This window comes from Macaca thibetana, chromosome 2, assembly GCF_024542745.1.
Source record: "Macaca thibetana thibetana isolate TM-01 chromosome 2, ASM2454274v1, whole genome shotgun sequence".
Lineage (NCBI taxonomy): Eukaryota > Metazoa > Chordata > Mammalia > Primates > Cercopithecidae > Macaca > Macaca thibetana.
Window position 1 is genome coordinate 172196918 of NC_065579.1, and position 20156 is coordinate 172217073.

At 37.3% G+C, this 20156-nt stretch overlaps 1 protein-coding gene across 1 annotated transcript in view; it reads left to right on the forward strand.

The window, feature by feature from the left end:
- The window catches only part of RPL24 (ribosomal protein L24), a 488826-nt gene that overhangs the window by 12568 nt on the left and 456102 nt on the right, over nt 1-20156 (forward strand). The window lies entirely within an intron of this gene.

The window sequence follows — 20156 nt, forward strand, 5'->3', positions numbered from 1 at the left end:
CTCCGGAGAAACTCAACTGCTGTGTCCAGTGTTCCACATCTGGACTCAGTTAGTTGCTTCCTCATGATGTCATTTAACTTACTTTCCGTATGTAGAAATTTTATATAACTAAACTTCCATTTTTACAAGAAAAATATTCATATCAATGGCATCTCTCCGATGTTTTGTTTGCTTATTTGGGGATTTTAATTATTTTTTGTTGTTCTTTGAAGTAACCCATGCATGTAGTACTCATAGTGAAGTAGTATTAAAAGGTTTGTTTTCAAAAGAAGCAGTCCCCTCTCCTCTCCCTACCCCTCCCGGAAGCCACACTTTCATCTCTTTTTAGCTACTCCTTCTGGTTGTCACTATTACAATATTCTGGTAGTTACTGAATATTATTGTTAAGACATTTTGTTATGGAAAATTCCAAATGCATACAAAAGCTAGAGAGTAGCGTGATGTACCCACCCTTTGTACTCAGGACTTAGCTTCAGTTATTATCAACACGTTGTCAATCCCATTTTATCTATACAGCTACCCATTTACTCACCAACCTCAGTACAAGACAGCATATCATTTTAACCACAAACATACCATTCATTGTATATCACTAAAGAATAGTTCTCTTTTCAAATACATCTAATTCCAATTATCTCATAATTCTTCCTTACAGTTGGTTTATACAAATTAGTGTGCAAGACGCATTTTTTTTTTTTTTTTTTTTTTTTTTTTTTTTTGCTGTCATTTAAGTCTCCTTTTTTAGAAAGAAAAAAAAAATCTATCATCTTAGTTCTCAACTGGAGCAAGTTTGTTCCCAGAAGACATTTAGCAATGTCTGGAGATATTTTTGGTTGTTATAACTTGGTTGAGGAGAAAGGGGGAGAGTTCCAATGGTATGTAGTGCCTAGGGGCAAAGATGCTGCTAAAAGCTCCAAAACACAGGACAGCCGCCACCAACGAAGAATCATCTGGCACAATATATATAACAGGATTCTATTCCCTGCCTCCTTCTCTTATTTCTTGAAGGAACCAGGTCATTTGACCCCTAGAGTTTATCACATCCTGGATTTTGCCGAAGGCTTCCCCATTTTGTCTTGGAACATGTTTCTCATTCCCTATACTTTCTGTAAATTAAGAATAAAGACAGAACACAGGAAAGTACTAAGCCAATAGAGAACACTGAAATATCAAAATTTCCCTGTGAAAATGTGATTCAAGTGGTTGAGTCATAGGAGAGCCTACGGGTTTTTTATTTTTATTTTTTTGAAAGTTCATCCCTCTTGTTTTTGCAAGAACAAGGACATTGAGGCTTGGGGAGGTAATAGGAGTTGGCTAAGTTCACAATCAAATTTCCTGAGTCTCTGCCTCTTTGAAATTTGAGATATAGCTCTATTTTTTTGAGAGATAAAGTCTTAATCCGATTAAGGTTTGATATTTTTGGCTAGAATATCTTATAAGTTGTGATGTGTACTGGCATTAGAAGGCATGGAATATCAGGTTGTCTTTTTTGCTAGCAGTCATTGATGATCCTTGCCTAAAGCCATTATTTCATTAGGGTTTGCTCACCAATGTTTTAAATAGTTCATTTCTTCCTATTGAAATATTATTTAATGAAAATATCTTTACTTTTTGACTATGAAGTTAATGTTTAATTTTTAAATTTGTATTTAACAATACAAATACACGTTTAGTTTTTTTTGGATGGTAATACCAGCCCCCCAAAATAACTGCTCTAAAACTTTGGCTTATATTTTTCCACACTTTTTAGTCATATATACATACGTGCAAAGTGTGATTAGATAATATATGTAATATGACAATTTTGTCATTTTCATTTTTATTTAATAATATATAGGAAAAATATGTTCATATCCAGTACATGCATATCTACTTTTTTCCTCTTTTTCAACATTATAAGATTCCATATATAAGAAATACCCAAGATACGTAAATCCATCGTGACAGAAATCAGGTAGTGCCTGTCCAAGACTGAAGGGGAGCAGGAGAGAAGTGGCGGAGAAAAGACAGTCGTTCTAACTAAGCCCTACCAAATTTACAGATTCATGAGCAAAATGTTTATTGTCGATTTAAACCGCCAAATTCAGAAGCATTTTCTTAGACAGCAATTAGTAACTGCATTCCTCATTATTATTCTTTCCAAATTTTATATTCAGTATTCTTCATATAAAATTTATTATCAATTTTGTCAGTGGTGGATTCTGATTAGTGTATTACTCAACATATAGATTATTTGTGGAGAAAGTTGATATCTTTATCATCTTTCCTCCAAAAAATACTGTATGTGTTTCCTCATATATTGTTTTATATCTTTCATGTATGTTTCATAATGCTCTTTATATAAATGTCTTCCTAGACACTTTCTAGTTTTTATTGCTATTGTAAATCTTGAATATTTTTGTACCAATTATATATAACTGAATAACAAACTCTAAAATTTAATGGTTTAAAACAATACCCATTTATTTGTTCAACATTTTGTTGATTGGACATTTGAACTAAGCTCAACTAAGAAAAGGGTACTTTTTCTGGTCTAACCAGGGTCAGTCATACAGCTGTAGACATATGGTGGTTTCACTGGCACTGGATTTCCTAGCATGGTTTTACTCACATGTCTTGTGTTGGTGCTGGCTATTAGCTGATTAGTTTAGTGGGTATCAGCTGGTTAAGCTCATTCCCGCTTCGCATGGTCTTTTATCCTAGAGACTACAGGATGGTATTGGACTCATCTAGAGGACTTTAGACCAGATACTGGAGTTCTTCACATCATGGAGTAGTGTTTCAAAAGAGCCAAAGGGAAAGCTGCAGGACCTCTTGAAACTGAGACTCAACGCTACATAGCCTCAATTCCCACACATTCTGTTAGTCAAAGCAAGTTCAAAGCCAGCCTAGATTTATGAGAGTGTAGAAATCAATGCCACTGCTCATGAAAGGAGCTGAACAGAATCTGTGGTTATCTTTAATATTCCACATTTATCCATCACATATGTAATTTGCTATATAAGAGAAAGGTTTTTATTTGTGCATAGTAATCTTAAAATGAACCAATGAGTTGAGCTTCTTTTTACCTTTAATATTTTAATGTATAATCTCTTGGACTTTCTATTCATAAAATCCTATCATTTGAAAATAATGATCTTTTTTCTTCCTATCTATGATGCACATTTTTGTTTTATTTTCTTGCTTATTGTATTGGCTAGAATCTCTAAAACTGTTGATAATGAAAATAGTTTCATCTTATTTCAGACACTAGAAAGAACATCTTTGGGTTTTAAATAGCTAATATAATTTTTAATATTGGTTCCTAATAGGTTTCTTCTTTTTTCCAACCAAGGACATGAAATTCAATTAATCAAAACTCTAGGGTCATAATAATATCCTCATTATTGGACCATGAACAGCTCTTTTTTCTCTTTACTTTCTTTTTTTTTTTTTTTTTTTTTTTTTTTTGAGACAGAGTCTTGCTCTGTCGCCCAGGATGGAGTGCAGTGGCCAGATCTCAGCTCACTGTTAAGGATGTTTCTTCTATTTTTACTTCACTAAGAGTTTAACAGTAGATATTGGACTAAATCAAATTCCTCCTCTACATTTACTAATATGATTTTCCTCCTTTAATCTATTATTAGATTACTTTTCATTGTGCTATGTCCCTGGACTAAATCTTACTTGGTCATTGGAATTATTAGTAGCATATTTATTTTTATTTTATTTATTTATTTATTTATTTATTTTTAGAGGGAGTCTTGCTCTGTTGCCCAGGCTGGAGTGCAGTGGCGCAATCTCGGCTCACTGCAACCTCTGTCTCTGGGGTTCAAGCGATTCTCCTGCCTCAGCCTCCCAAGTAGCTGGGATTACAGGCGCCCACCACCATGCCTAGCTAATTTTTGTATTTTAGTAGAGGCAGGGTTTCGCTATGTAAGTCAAGCTGCTCTTAAACTCCTGACCTCAAATGATCCGCCCGCCTCAGCCTCCCAAAGTGCTTGGATTACAGACATGAGCCACAGTGCCCGGCCGCAGCATATTATTTTATAACTGATTTGCATGTATTTGTTTAGGGTCTTTTTCCATTTATAATTTTGCATGAGATTTGTTGTCTTTTCATGAATGGAGTTTACATTGGTATTGTGATTTTTTTTGAAAGTTCATAGGATTTTTGGTCTGAAGACTGAGTTATAACTACTGTTCTTCTACTAATAAACTGGGCAAGTCACTTAACTTCTTTCCTCCAATTATAATAATGTCCACTTACCTATTTGACAAGTTGTCACAAGAAACAGATGAGATAAAGTATATGAATGTTCTTTACAACATACAAGGTAAAACTGCTAGTCATTATTTCAGCAAGCAATAATTCAGAATAACAATAGTTAGCGTTACTGAATGCTTGCTAATACATGAGGTTTTATGCTATGGATTTTACATGAATCATCTTATTTAATCCTCTCAATAAACAATGAGACAGATACTCTTATTACGTTAAAAACCATAGGATTTAAAAAGTTAATAATTCAATTATGGAATTTAATTGTTGAATTCTTAAGTCAGGTTATATCAATTAGGAGAAGTCTGTCATCCTCTGTTTTTGTTCCGTCGTGACCCTCTCCTACAGTGTACAGGCTATGCTGTTTGCTCTTGCAAAACTACTCCTTATACTGCTTTGTGACTGGGAATCCTGGCTTGTATAGACAACATCAATGGATTTCCATGTTCTCTGACTCTGGCTGGGCTCAGCTGATAGACATCACAAGTCACTGTACCTGTATTTTATGCTTAGGAAAAAAATTCAACAAAATTGAATTTGTTGTGTGCCCAAAAGTTATATAACCTACCTTTCTCATCTGTTCTATTTTTTTCCTGACTTTCATTACTGCCCCTCTTTAAGCCTTATATCTTCAGAAATGTAGATAGGCATAGTTATGAAATTATGTTCTTTTTTAAAACTACATATCAAGGCAGGGTATGGTGGCTCACGCATGTAATCCCACCACTTTGGGAGGATGAGGTGGATGGATCGCTTGAACCCAGGAGTTCGAGACCAGCCCGGGCAACATGATGAAACCCTATCTGTACAACAAATACAAAAATTAGCCAGACATAGTGGTGCATGACTGTGTCCCAGCAACTCAGAGGGCTGAGACGGGAGGATCGTTTGAGCCCAGAAGGTTGAGCCTGCAGTGACCAGCGATCATGTCACTGTACTCCAGCTTGAGTAACAGAGCAAGACCTTGTTGAAAGAGAGAGAGAGAGAGAGAGAGAGAGAAAGAAAGAAAGAAAGAAAGAAAGAAAGAAAGAAAGAAAGAAAGAAAGAGAAGAGAGAGAGAGAGAGAGAGAGAGAGAGAAAGAAAGAAAGAAAGAAAGAAAGAAAGAAAGAAAGAAAGAAAGAAAGAAAGAAAGAAAGAAAGAAAGAAAGAGAGAGAGAGAAAGAAAGAAAGAAAAAGAAAGAAAGAGAGAGAGAAAGAAAGAGAGAGAGAGAGAAGAAAGAAAAAAGAAAAGAAAGAAAGAGAGAGAAAGAAAGAAAGAAAGAAAGAAAGAAAAGAAAGAAAGAAAGAAAGAAAGAAAGAAAGAAAGAAAGAAAGAAAGGAAGGAAGGAAGGAAGGAAGGAAGGAAGGAAGGAAGGAAGGAAGGAAGGAAGGAAGGAGGGAAGGGAGGGAGGGAAAAAAAGAGCAAGCATATCAACATGAGCCTGGTTGTTTTTCATCACAGCATTGATTCTCAGATAATTACTTCTAAATTCTAAACTTCTCTGTAATTTTAAAGATATGGTGTAGCTCCAAATTACATATTAAAGATCAAGTGCTTTGCTACCACAAGACATATGGTGGATAGAATAAGAGGTAATAGTATACTATTGGGTTGGTGCAAACATAATTGTGAATGTTTTCCATTACTTTCAATGGCAAAAATCACAATTACTTTTGCACCAACCTAATATCTTCCCTGGCCAAGCCAAAGATTCTTTGTGACCTCACATTTTTTGAAGGCACAGAAAAGTCAGAACATTTTCAGAGGAAAGGGATCCAACTGGCAAGAAAACATACAAAGAATAATAAAAGTTCTGCACGTGCTTAACCTGGAAGGTAGAACTTTGAGGGGGAGCAGGAAAAGAGAGTTGACTTCAGTCTTGAAAGGTGGCCACATTAGAAGGTAATTATGTTTGTTCCATATAGCCATTGCGAGTATTATAGGAACCTTTTGACTAATAAATAAAAAGTGTCTGTTATTAGCTTAATACAAGCATGGTTTGAGCTTCAGTCTAACATCACTGGAGTCAGATCTATCTAGTAAATTAAAGGGACAGGTCCAAGTCCCATTTGCAAGAAAAATTAAGGAAATTCCTGGATGTCATTTCACTGTAAGTAAAGAGGTCAGTGGGCACAAAGCTGTCAACCCAAACACAAAGCTTTCTTCAGCTAAGGGAGAGTGGACTCAGAAATGCATGGTGATGTCTCCTGATTTAGCCTCTTGATGAACTCATGACTGCATCTTCAGCAAGAGAGATGGAGAGGTAGATGGGTTAGTGCCATAAATAATAACCAAAAGTACCATTTTTACTAGCAAGTCTACAAGACTATGGGGCAAAGCATCTCTGGGTTGAGGCCGTACTGACTAAAAGTTATTTAAAGGGAAATTTTTTTTTTCCTACTGACTCACAACACAGGAAAAGTGCAACAGGACAAGAAACAAACAGAGGCTGCTTCATGGTAACTGAACATGACTCACTGAGCACATGTGAAACATTCCCTGGATACACCTCAACAAGCTGGGAGTTGAAGGACATTTTAGGTGATAGGACCCTGTATTATCAGGGGAGGTATGAAAAAACCAAACTCAGGTTACTTAAAGAGACTTATCCACCAGTGTGAAGTATCAAAACATGAAATAAGCGACCTAGAGAATACACTCTCAGGGTTAGGAGAAACACGTCCTCATATCTAGTCCAGCACTCCTATAGAGTAGGCTTTTAATAAATATTTACTGAATGGAAATTTAGCTTTTCTTTTTAAAATGTTTTTATTTTAATTTTTATGGGTACATAGTAGCTGTATATATTTACACGAAATATGCACTATTTTGATACAGGCATACAATGTGTAATAATCACATCAGGATGAATGGAATATCTATCACCTCAAGCAGTTATCCTTTCTTCATGTTACAAGCAAACCAACTGTACTCTTTCAGTGGGTTATAAATATACACTTATAAATGTACAATAAATTATTGTTGTCTATAGTCACACTGTCTGTGATCAAATACTAGATCTTATTCTAAATATAATTTTGTACCCATTAAAAAATGTCCCCCCGTCCGCCACCTCCCTACTCCCCTACCTTCACCCCACCCTCACACTATCCTTCCCAGCCTCTGATAACCATCATTCTACTCTCTATCTCCATGAGTGTAATTGTTTTCATTTTCAGCTACCAAAACTGAGTGGGAACATGCAAAGTTTGTCTTTCTGTGCCCAACTTATTTCATTTAACATAATGATCTCCAGTTCCACTGATGTTGAAGCAAATGACAGGATCTCATTCTTTTTATAGCTAAATAGTACTCTATTGTGTAAATGTATCACACTTCCTTTATCTATTTTTCTGTTCATAAACACCTAGGTTGCTTCCTAATCTTGGCTATTGTGAATAGTGCAGAAATAAATATAGTGGTGGAGATACCACTTCCATGTACTGATTTCCTTTCTTTTGGGTATATACCTAGCAGTAAGATTGCCTAATAATATGTTATCTCCATTTTTAGTTTTTTTGAGAAACCTCCAAACTGTTCTCCATAGTGATTGTACTAATTTACATTCTCACCAATAGTGTACTAGGGTTCCTTTTTCTCTGCATCCTTGTATTTGTTATTGCCTGTCTTTTGTATAAAAGCCATTTTAACAAGGATAAGATGATATCTCATTACAGATTTCATTTGCATTTCTCTGATGATTAGCGATGTGCCTTTCATCAGTCCCTTTTCATATTCCTATTTGCCATTTGTATGTCTTCTTTTGAGAAATGTCTATTAAAATCTTTAGTCTATTTTTAAAATGTATTATTAGTTTTTTTCCTATAGAGTCATTTGCACTCCTTCTATATTCTAGTTATTAATCCCTTGTCAGATGGATAGTTTGCAAATATTTTCTCCCATTCTGTGTGTTGTCTCTTCACTTTGTTGATTGTTTTCTTTGCTGCTCAGAAACTTTTTAACTTGATGTGATCCCATTTGTCCACTTTTGCTTTGGTTGCCTGTGCTTGTAGGATGTCATTCAAGAAATCTGTGCCCAGTCCAATGTCCTGGAGAGTTTTCCCAAAGTTTTCTTTTGCTGGTTTCTTAGTTTGAAATTTTAGATTCAAGTCTTTATCCATTTTGATTTTATATTTGTGTGCAGCAAGAGATAGGGGTCTCGTTTCATTCTTCTGCATATGTCTAGTTTTCCCAGCACTGTTTATTGTAGATGTATGGATTTGTTTCTGGGTTCCCTGTTCTGTTTTATTGGTCTGTGTGTCTGTTTTTATGCCAATACCATGCTGTTTTGTTTACTGTAGTTTTGTCACATAAGTGGTCAGATAATGTGATTTCTTCAGTTTTGTTCTTTTCACTCAGGAGAGCGTTGGCTGTTCCAGGTCTTTTGTGGTTCCATATAAATGTTGGGATTTTTTTTTCTGTTTCTATGAATAATGGCATTGGTATTTTGATAGAGATTGCACTGAATCTGTAGATTGCTTTGGGCAATATGAACACTTTAACAATGTTGATTCTTCCAATCCATGAACATGCAATATCTTTCCAGTTTTTGTGTCCTCTTCAATTTCTTGCATCAACGTTTTACAGTTTTTATTGTAAGGATTTTTTACTTCTTTAGTTAAGTCAATTCCTAGGTATTTAATTTTATTTGTAGCTATTGTAAATGGTATTACTTTCTTGATTTCTTTTTCAGATGTTCACTGTTGGCACATAGAAATACAACTGATTTTGTATATTAATTTTGTATCCTGCAATGTTACTAAATTTATCAGTTCTGATAATTTTTGGTGGTGTATTTACATTTTTCCAAATAAAAAATCATATCATCTGCAAACAAGAACAACTGGACTTTCTTTCCAGTCTGGTGCTCAGTATTTTTTTCTCTTATCTGATTGCTCTAGCTAGAACTAACAGTACTATGTTGAATAACAGTGGTAAAAGTGGGCATTCTTGTCATGTTCCAGATATTAGAGGAAGGACATGAAGTTTTTCCCCATTCAGCGTGATACTGGCTGTGAGTCTGTCGTATATGGCTTTTCTGTGTTGAGATATGTTCCTTCTATGCCCAGTTTCTTTAGAGTTTTTATTATGAAGGGATGTTGAATTTTATCAAATGCTTTTCAGCATTAGTTGAAATGATCATATGATTTTTGTCCTTCACTCTGTTGATACGGTGTATCACATTGATTGATCTGCATATGTTGAAACACCCTGGCATCCCTGGGATAAATGCCACTTGGTCATGATGAATAATCTTTTTCATATGGTGTTTAATTTCATTTGCTAGTATTTCATTGAGGATTTCTGCATCAATGTTCATCAGGGATAGTGGCCTATAGTTTTCTCTTTTTGATGTGTTTTTGTCTGGTTTTGGTATCAGGGTAATATTGACCTCATAGAAGGAGTTTGGAAGTATTCCCTCATCCTTTGTTTTTCAGAATACTTTAATTAGGGTTGGTATTAGTTCTTTTAATGTTTGGTAAATTTCCAGAATAAAACCATACAGTCCCAGACTTTGCTGGGTGATATGGTTTGGCTGTGTCCTCACCCAAATCTCATCTTGAATTGTAGCTCCCATAATTGCTGTGTGTTGTTGGAGGGACCTGGTGGGAGATAGATTGAATCATGAGGGTGGTTTCCCCCATGCTGCTTTCGTGGTAGTGAACAAGTATCACGAGATCTGATCATTTTATGAGGAGTTTCTCCTTTTGCTTGGCTCTCATTCTCTCTTACCTGGTGCCATGTAAGATGCCCCTTTGCTTGTCCTTCATCTTCTGTCATGATTGTGAGGTCTCCCCAGCCATGTGGAACTGTGAATTCTTTAAACGCCCTTCCTTTATAAATTACCTAATCTTGGGTATGTCTTTATTAGCAGCATGAGAACAGAATAATACAGTAAATTGGTACTGGTAGAGTGAGGTACTGCTGTAAAGATACTCAAAAATGTGGAAGCGAGTTTGGAACTGGGTAACAGGCAGAGATTGGAACATTTTGGAGGGCTTAGAAGAAGACAGGAAAATGTGGGAAAGTTTGAAACTGCCTAGAGACTTGCTAAATGGCTTTGACCAAAATGCTGACAATGAAATCCAGGCTAAGGTGATCTCAAATGGAGATAAGGAACTTGTTGGGAATTGGAGTAAAGGTGACTCTTGTTCTGTTTTAGCAAAGAGACTCGTGGCATTTTGCTCCTACCCTAGAGATGTGTGGAACTTTGAACTTGAGAAAGATGACTTAGGGTATCTGCTGGAAGAAATTTCTAAGCAGTAAAGCATTCAAGAGGTGACTTGAGTGCTGTTAAAAAGCATTCAGTTTTAAAAGGAAAACAGAACATAAAAGTTCAGAAAATTTGCAGCCTGATGATGTGAGAGAAAAGAAAAACCCATTTTCTGAAGAGAAATTCAAGCTGGCTGCAAAAATTTGCATACGCAATGAGGGGGCAAATGTTAATCACTAAGACAATGGCAAAAATGCTTCCAAGCCATGTCAGGAGATCTTTGCAGCAGCCCCTCCCATCACAGGCCCAGAGGCCTGAGACGAAAAAATAGTTTTGTGAGCTGGGCCCAAGCCTCTCTGCTTGGTGCCCTGTGTCCCAGCCACTGTAGCCATGGCTAAAAGAGGCTAAGGTATGGCTTGAGCAGTGGCTTCAGAGGGTGCAAGCCCCAAGACTTGGCAGCTTCCATGTGATGTTGATCCTGAGGATGCACGTAAGTTAAGAACTGAGGTTTAGAACCTCAGCTTTGATTTCAGAGGATGTATGGAAATGCCTGGATGTCCAGGCAGAATTTTGCTGCAGGGGCAGAGCCCTCATGGAGAACCTCTGCTAGGGCAGTGCTGAAGGGAAATGTGGGGTTGAAGTCCCCACACATAGTCCCCACTGGGGCGCTGCCTAGTGAAGCTGTGGATCACCATCCACAAATCCCCAAAATGGGAGAGCCATTCACAGCTTGCACCATGTGCCTGGAAAAGCCTAACTCAATGCCAGCCCATAAAAGCAGCCAGGAGGGAAGATGTACCTGCAAAGCCACAGGGATGGAGCTGCCCAAGATGATGGGGACCCATCTCTTGCATCATCAGCATGACCTAGGTGTAAGACATGGAGTCAAAGGAGATCATTTTGGAGCTTTAAGATTTGACTGCCTTGTTTCATATCAGACTTACATGGGGCCTTTACCTCCTTTGTTTTTGCCAATTTATCCCATTTGGAATGGGTATATTTATCCAGTGCCTGTGCTCTCATTATATCTAGGAAGTAACTAACTTGCTTTTGATTTTACAGGCTCATAGGTGGAAGGGACCTGCTTTGTCTCAGATGAGACTCTGGACTGTGGATTTTTGAGTTAATGCTGAAATGAATTAAGGATTTGGGGGACTGTTGGGAATGCATGATTGGTTTTGAAATGTGAGGACTTTAGATTTGGACAGGGCCAGGAGTGGAATGATATGGCTTGGCTGTGTCCCCACCCAAATCTCATCTTGAATTGTACCTCCCATAATTTCCACATGCTGTGGGAGGGACCTGTTAGGAGAGAATTGAATCATGGGGGCAGTTTCCCCCATACTGTTCTCGTGGTAGTGAATAAGTTTCATAAGATCTGATCGTTTTATAAGGGGTTTCCCCTTTTTCTTGGCTCTCATTCTGTCTTGCCTGCTGCCATGTAAGATGTCCCTTTGCTCTTCCTTCATCTTCTACCATGATTGTGAGGCCTCTCCAGCCATGTAGAGCTGTGAGTCCACTAAGCCTCTTTCCTTTATAAATTACCTAGTCCTGGGAATGTCTTTATTAGCAGCATGAGAACAGACTAATACACTGGGGGACTTTTTATTACAGCTTCAATCTCATTACTTGTTATTGGTCTGTTTGGGTTTTGGATTTTTTCCAAGTTCAAGATTGGTAGGCTGTATGTGTCTAGAAATTTATCCATTTCTTCTAGATTTTCCAATTTATTGTAAGTGGAGTGTCTCTCTCTCTTCATGTCTAATAATATTTGCTTTATATATGTAAGTGTTCCAGTGTTACATGCATATATATATATATATATATATAGTTGTTATATTCTCTTGCTGAATCGACCCTTTTATTATTATATAATGATCTTCTTTGTCTCTTGTTATAGTTTTCGTTCTGAGATCTATTTTGTCTGATCTAAGTATAGCTACTCCTACTCTTTTAATGGTTTCCATTTGCATGGAATATCTTTTTCCATCCTTTGTTTTCAGTCTATATGTGTCTTTATTGAATTTTGTTTTGTTATCCATTCAGTCACTTTATGTATTTTGATTAGAGAACTTAGTCCAGTTACATGTAATGTTATTATTGATAAGCAAGGACTTACTCTTGCCATTTTGTTATCTGTTTTATGGTTGTTTTACGATCTTAAGTTCCTTCTTTTCTTCCTTCCTGTCTTCCTGTTAGTGATGCTGATTTTCCCTGGTGGTATGTTTTAATTTCTTGCTTTGTAATTTTTCTTTATCTGTTTTATGTTTTTTGATTTGAGGTTACCATGAGGCTTGTAGATAATATCTTACAACCCATATTTTAAACCTAATACAACTTAACACTGATTGCTAAAGAAACAAAAAAGAAAACAGAAAACCAATAAAAAATCTACACTTTAACTTTTTCTCCCCACTTTTTAATTTTTTGTTTCTATTTATATCTTATTGTACTATCTATGTTTTGAAAAGTTGTTGTAGTTATTCTTTCTGGTTGGCTCATCTTTTAATCCTTCTACTCAAAATATGAGTAGTTTACACACCACATTTACAGTGTTATAATATTCTGTGTTTTTCTGTGTACTTACTATTACCAGTGAGCTTTGTACCTTCAGATGATTTCTTATTGCGTCCTTTCCTTTCAGATCAAATAACTCTCTTTAACATTTCTCATAGGACAGGTCTGTTGATGAAATCCTTCAGCTTCTGTTTGTCTGAGAAAGTCTTCATTTCTTCTTTATCTTTGAAGGATTCCTTTAGTGGATATACTATTCTAGGAAACAAGTGGGTTTTTTTTTTCCTTTAGCACTTTAAATATGTCATGCCTCTCTTTCCTTGCCTTTGAGGTTTCCACTGAGAAGTCTGCTGCCAGACATATTAGAGCTCCATTGTAGGTTACTTCTTTCTTTTCTATTGTTGCTTCTGGTATCCTTTCCTTGATCTTTTGAAGTTTGGTTATTAAATATCTTGAGGTAATCTAATTTGGCTTAAATCTGTTTGATGTTCTATAACCTTCGTACTTGAATATTCATTTATTTCTCTAGGTTTGGAAGTTTTCTGTTTTTATCTCTTTGAATAAACTTTCTACTCCTATCTCTCTGTGTCTCCTCTTTAAGGCCAATTACTCTTATATTTCCCCTTTTGAGGCCATCACTACTAGGACTGTGCTGGGTCAGACACAAAGCCAGAAGACCACTGGATCTCACCTAAGGCCCATGGTAACCACTGTCTAGCTACCATCTATGTTCACTCAAGGCCCAGGGCTCTACAATCAGTAGGTGGGGAAACCAGCCAGGATTGTGTCCTTCCCTTCAGAGTGGTGAGTTCCCCTTGGTCTCAGGCAGGTCCAGAGATGCCATCTAGGAGCCAGGGACTAGAGTCAAAAACCATAATAATCTATCTAGTGCTCTAGCCTACTGTTGCTGAGCTGGCACCCAGGCCACAAGATCTTCCTGTTCTTTCCTCCTAATACCAAAATCATAAGAGTCCTTCCCCATGGCTACCACCACCTCAGGCCTGTGGTGAATACTACCTAGCTACTGTTGATGTTCACTCAAGGCCCAAGTGCTCTTCAGTCAGCCTGTGGAAATGCTGCCAGGTCTAGGAATCCCCCTTCAGGGCAGTGGGCTCCACTCTGACCTATGGCAGGTCTAGAAATCCTCTTTACTCTTTTCCCTTTCCTTTTCTCAGGCAAAAGGAGTCTCCCCCCATAGCCATCACAGCTGGAAAACACACTGGGTCACATCTGAAGCCAGCACATCTCTGAGTTTCACCCAAGGTCTGCAGTGAGTACTGCCTGACTTCTACTGCTGACTATTCAGTGCCCAAGGATGCTTTAGTAAGCAGGTTTCCACTGACCACACAGAAATACAAACTCAGAGACTACTAATAACACCTCTATGTACATAAACTAGAAAACCTAGAAGAGATGGATAAATTTCTGGACACGCACACACACCCTCCCGACTGAACTAGAAAAAAAAATTGATTCCCTGAGCAGACCAATAATAAGCTCTGAAATTGAATCAGTAATAAATAGCCTACCAGCCAAAAAAAGCCCAGAACCAGACGGATTCACAGCTGAACCCTACCAGATGTACAAAGAAGAGCTGGTACCATTACTAACTACTGAAACTATTCAAAAAAATTGAGGAGATACTCCTTCCCAACTCATTCCATGAAACCAGCATCATCTTGATACCAAACTCTGGCAGAGACACTTGATACAAAAATCTAGCAAAAAAGAGAACTTCAGGCCAATACCTTTGATGAACATTGATGCAAAAATCCTGAATAAAATACTTGCAAACTGAATCCAGCAACACAATGAAAAGTTAATCCACCACTATCAAATAGGCTTTATTCCTGAGATGCAAGGTTGGTTCAACATATGCAAATCAATAAATGTAATTCATCACATAAACAGAACCAAAGGCAAAAAACACATGATTATCTCAACAGATGAAGAAAAAGCTTTTGATAAAATTCAACATCACTTTATGTTAAAAACTCTCAATAAACTAGGTATTGAGGGAACTTCAAAATAACAAGAGCCATCTTTGACAAACCCAAAGCCAGCATCATACAGAATGGGCAAAAGCTGGAAGCATTATCCTTGAAATCTGTCTCAAGACAAGAATGCCCTCTTTCATCACTCCTATTCAACATAATATTGGAAGTCCTGGCCACAGCAATCAGGCAAGTGATTGGAAGACAGAACGTCAAACTATCCCTGTTTGCAGATGACATGATCCTATATCTATAAAACCCCATAGTTTCATCCCAAAAGCTCCTTCAGCCTATAAACAACTTCAGCAAAGTTTCAGGATACAAAATCAATGTATAAAAATTACTAACATTCCTATACACCAACAACAGCCAAGTTGAGAGCCAAATCAGAAATTCAATCTCATTCACAATTGCCACAAACAGGATAAAATGCCCAGGAATGCAGCTAACTAGGGAGGTAAAAGATCTCTACAATGAAAATTACAAAACACTGCTCGAAGAAATCAGAGATGACACAAACAAATGGAAAAACATTCCATGTTCATAGATAGGTAGAATCAATATTGCTAAAATGGTCATACTTTGGGCAATCTGTAATTGCTCAAAGCAATTTACAGATTCAGTGTTATTCCTGTCAAGCTACCAATGACATTCTTCACAGAATTAGAAAAAACTACTTGAAAATTTATATGGACCCAAAAAAAGAGTTCAAGTAGCCAAGGCAATCCTAAGCAAAAAGATCAAAGCTGGGGGCATTACATTACCCAACTTCAAACTATATTACAGGGCTACAGTAACCAAAACAGCATGACACTTGTACAAAAACAGACACATAAACCAGTGGAACAAAATAGAGAGCCCAGAAAAAAAAAAAAGTCACACATCTACAACCATCTGATCTTTAACAAAACTGACAAAGACAAGCATTGGGGAAAAACGTCTTTGTTTTTTGTTTTTGTTTGTTTTTAGACAGAGTCTTGCGCTGTCACCCAGGCTGGAGTGGAGTGGTACAGTCTTGGCTTTCTGCAACCTCCGCCTCCCATGTCCAAGCAATTCTCATGCCTCAGCCTCCCAAGAAGCTGGGATTATAGGGATGTGCCACCACACCCAGCTAATTCTTATATTTTTAGTAGAGATGGGGTTTTGCCATGTTGGCCATGCTGGTCTTGAACTTCTGGCCTCAAGCAATCCACCTGCCTTGGCTTCCCAAAGTGCTGGGATTACAGAAAGTACTTATTCAATAAGCGGTGCTGGGATGACCGGCTAGTCATATGCAGATGATAGAAACTGGACTCCTTCTTACACTTTATATAAAAATCAACTCAGGATGGATAAAAGACTTAAACGTAAAACTCAAACTATAAAAACCTTGGAAGACAACCTAGGCAATACCATTCCAGACATAGGAACTGGCAAATATTTCATGACAAGGATGCCAAAAGCAATCACAACAAAGGCAAAAATTGATAAGTGGGATCTAATTAAATTTAAGAGTTTCTGCACAGCAAAAGTAACTATCAACAGAGTAGACAGACAACCTACAGAATGGGAAAAAACATTTGTAAACTATGCATCTGAAAAAGACCTAATATCCAGCATCTGTAAGAAACTTAAATTTACAAGAAAAAAAAATACACAATCCCATTAAAAAGTGAGCAAAGGACATGAACAGACACTTTTCTAATGAAGACATATATGTGGTCAACAAGCATATTGAAAAAACATCTCAATATCACTTATCATTAGAGAAATGCAAATCAAAGCACCATGAGATACCATCTCATACCAGTCAGAATGGCTATTATTGAAATATCAAAAACTAGCAGATGCTGGTAAGGTTGGGCAGAAAAAGGAATGCTTTGACATTGTTGGTGGGGATGTAAATTTGTTCAACCATTGTGGAAAGCAGTGTGATGATTCCTCAAACAGCTAAAAACAGAACTACCCTTTGACACAGCAATCCCATTACTGGGTATATACCCAAAGGAATATAAATGATTCTACCATAGAGATACTTGCACACGTATGTTCACTGCAGCACCCTTCACAATAGCAGAGACATGGAATCAACCTAAATGTCCATCAACGGCAGACTGGACAAAGAAAATGTGGTACATACACACCATGGAATACTACTATGTAGCCATAAAAAAGAATGAGATCATGTCTATTGTGGGAACATGGATGGAGCCTGAGGCCACCATCATTAGCAAACTAATGTAGGAAGAGAAAGCCAAATATCACGTGTTCTCACTTATAAGGGGGAGCTAAATTATGAGAACCTATGGATACAAAGAGGAGAACAAGAGATTTTTGGGCCTACTTGAGGGTGGAGAGTGGGAGGAGGGAGAGGATCATAAAAAATATCTATCTAGTACCTGCGTCACGAAGTAATCCATACAACAAACCCCGATGATACAAGTTTACCTACGTGGCAAAGCTGTACATGTACCCCTGAATCTAAAATAAAAGTTTTTTTTAAAAAAAAAGAAGAATAAATAAGACCTAGTATTTGATAGCACAACAGGGTGACTATAGTCTATCATAATTTAATTGCACATTTAAAATAACCAAAAGAATATAATTGGATTATTTGTAACACAAAGGATAAATGCTTGAGGGGATAGATATCCCATTTTCCATGATGTGATTATTATACATTGCATTCCTGTATCATAACATCTCATGTACCCTGTAAATACATATACCTACTATGTGCTCACAAAATATTAAAAATAAAAATAATTTAAATAATTTTTTTTTTAATTTCAAGGTCATGAAAGATAAGGAAAAACTGAGGAACTGTCACAGATTGGAAAATATAAGGAGACAGGACAACTTGTTTTTCAAGTTTCAATTTCAAAACAAATTGTTTTTCCTACTCTTACACACTTAACCATCACCACACCACAGCAACATAACACAGACTCTTTCTGACAGATTGGAAGCAGGAGCTTCTCCCTACTCCAAGCAGCTCTCCAGTGAACGGCAACAAAGTGTTGTAAAATTCAATTCATTTCTGACATTATCTACCTGGAGTTAGAGTCAGATCCCACCCACACTACTGCCCCCCAACTTCAGATGCCAATAACAGGGTTGTCACCTATACTTCTTCCTGACTGGCTGTAAATCAGGGTATCTATGACTCCCTTCTCAGGTTCAATTAATTTGCCAGGATGGCCCACAGAACTCAAGAAAACACTTCCATTTACCAGTTTATATATTAATAAAGGGTATGATAAAGGATATCAGTGAACAGCCGATGGAAGAGATGCCTAGGACAACATATGTGAGAAGGGGCTTGGAGCTTCCATACCCTTTACAGCTACACCACCCTCCAGGTACCTCCATGAGTTCACCAATCTGGAAGCTCCCCAAACCCTATCCTTTTGCAATCACGGTGGTGGAGGAATATTGTTCTTCTGCAAAGAAATCTGTCAACCAGTCCTAACATCCTAACATTGTTCATTCCAAGAAGTGGATGATAGCAATGGTGTTTTCCCTAGAACTGTCTGAGTTGTGGTTGGGAGCTATTCCTGACTGTGTTGCTCTTGACTGTCCTGCTTCCAAGCCTGGATTTTTGGCCCTCTTCGGATTTTGTAAACTATCGTCTATTGTGTAATAAATCTTTGTCTTATTAAACTAGCTAGTGTAGATTTTGTAGCTGACAATTGAAAGCCTACCGTTTACTTGCTGTGTGCTCTTGAATAAATCATCTCAACTCTCTGGGCTTCAGTTTTCACATCAAAAATAAACAAGATTACTACTTCCTTTGTATTATTTATTTAAGTGATATAAATAACTTTATTCCCTTAATTTCAGTACCTACCATAAAGCAGGTTCTCATGAAGTGTGAGGTATCATTTTCGAGGAAGAGATGGCCTGCTACTCAAAATGTAGTCTGTGGACCAGTGGCTGTCAACAAGCTGTGAGAATGAATCAGTCTTTGATCTTTTTCTACCTCAGTTTCTTTATTTTGAACTGGAGATAATTGCAGTCAGCTCCTCATAGAGTTGTTATGAGGCTTGTGGTAGATATAATAATAGTCTCCCACAAAATGTCCACATCCTAATCCCCAGAACCTGTGAATATGTAAGGTTACATGGAAAAGGGGAATTAAAGTCGCAGATGGAATAAAGGTGATTAATCAATTGAAAATAAGAAGACGATTCTGGATTACCCAGGCGAGCCCTCTATAACCACAAGAGTTAAAAGATGGGAAAGGATAGTAGAAGTATGAACATCAGTCAGAGAGCAAGAGATCTGAAGACGCTAAGCTGCTGGCTTTGCAGATAGAGGAAGGGGTCACAGCCGAGGAATACAGTCATCTTCTAGAAACTGAAGAAGGCAAGGAATTGGATTCTCCTCTGGAACTCCCAGAAGGCATCAGCCCTGCCTTGAGCCCAGTGGGACTTATTTCAGGTTTCTGATTTCTGGAACTGTAAGATAATAAAGCTGTGTTGTTTAAAGGCAAAGAAAAAAATCCTGTTCTTTGGAGTTTTATGGAGGCTTCATTATGTAGGCATGATTGATTAAATCGTTGGTTATTGGTGATCAACTCCTCTTCAGCCCCTCTCCATTCTCCCTTCCCTGGAGGTCAGGGGAAGGGGCTGAAACTTCCAACTATCTAATCACAAGATTCATTCTCTGGCAAACAACCCCCATCGTGAGGCTATCCAGGAGTCCACAGTAATCACTCTTTTGATGTTTCTATCATTCAGAAAACTACAAAACTCGTAGGAACTCTCTGTCAGAAACTACGGTCAAACACCAAACAGTAGAAAAATGATTATCATAGCATCTCTCTCTGCAAAGAGTTGAGGGGCTCCTAAACTTCCTCTCATATTTTCTATTATTTCACAGCTAAATGCAATGCATAATCCTGGAACAGAAAAAAAATGCATTAGTGGGAAAACTAGCAAAATCCAAATAAATCCTGTAATCTAGTTAATAGTAATTGAGTTCTAAGGTAAATTTCTTGGTTTCACAATTGTTTCAGGACCACATAAGATCTTAACAGAGGGAAGGAAAGTGAAGGGGATATGAGAACTCACTGAACTGTTTTTGCAACTCTTCTTTAAGTCTAAAATGATCTCAAAATAAAGAAGTTTTTAAAAATGTGATGAACATATCTTGGAATTTCTAGGACATGAGGAGTACAACACTGGGTAAAATCAGTACACACTCACTAG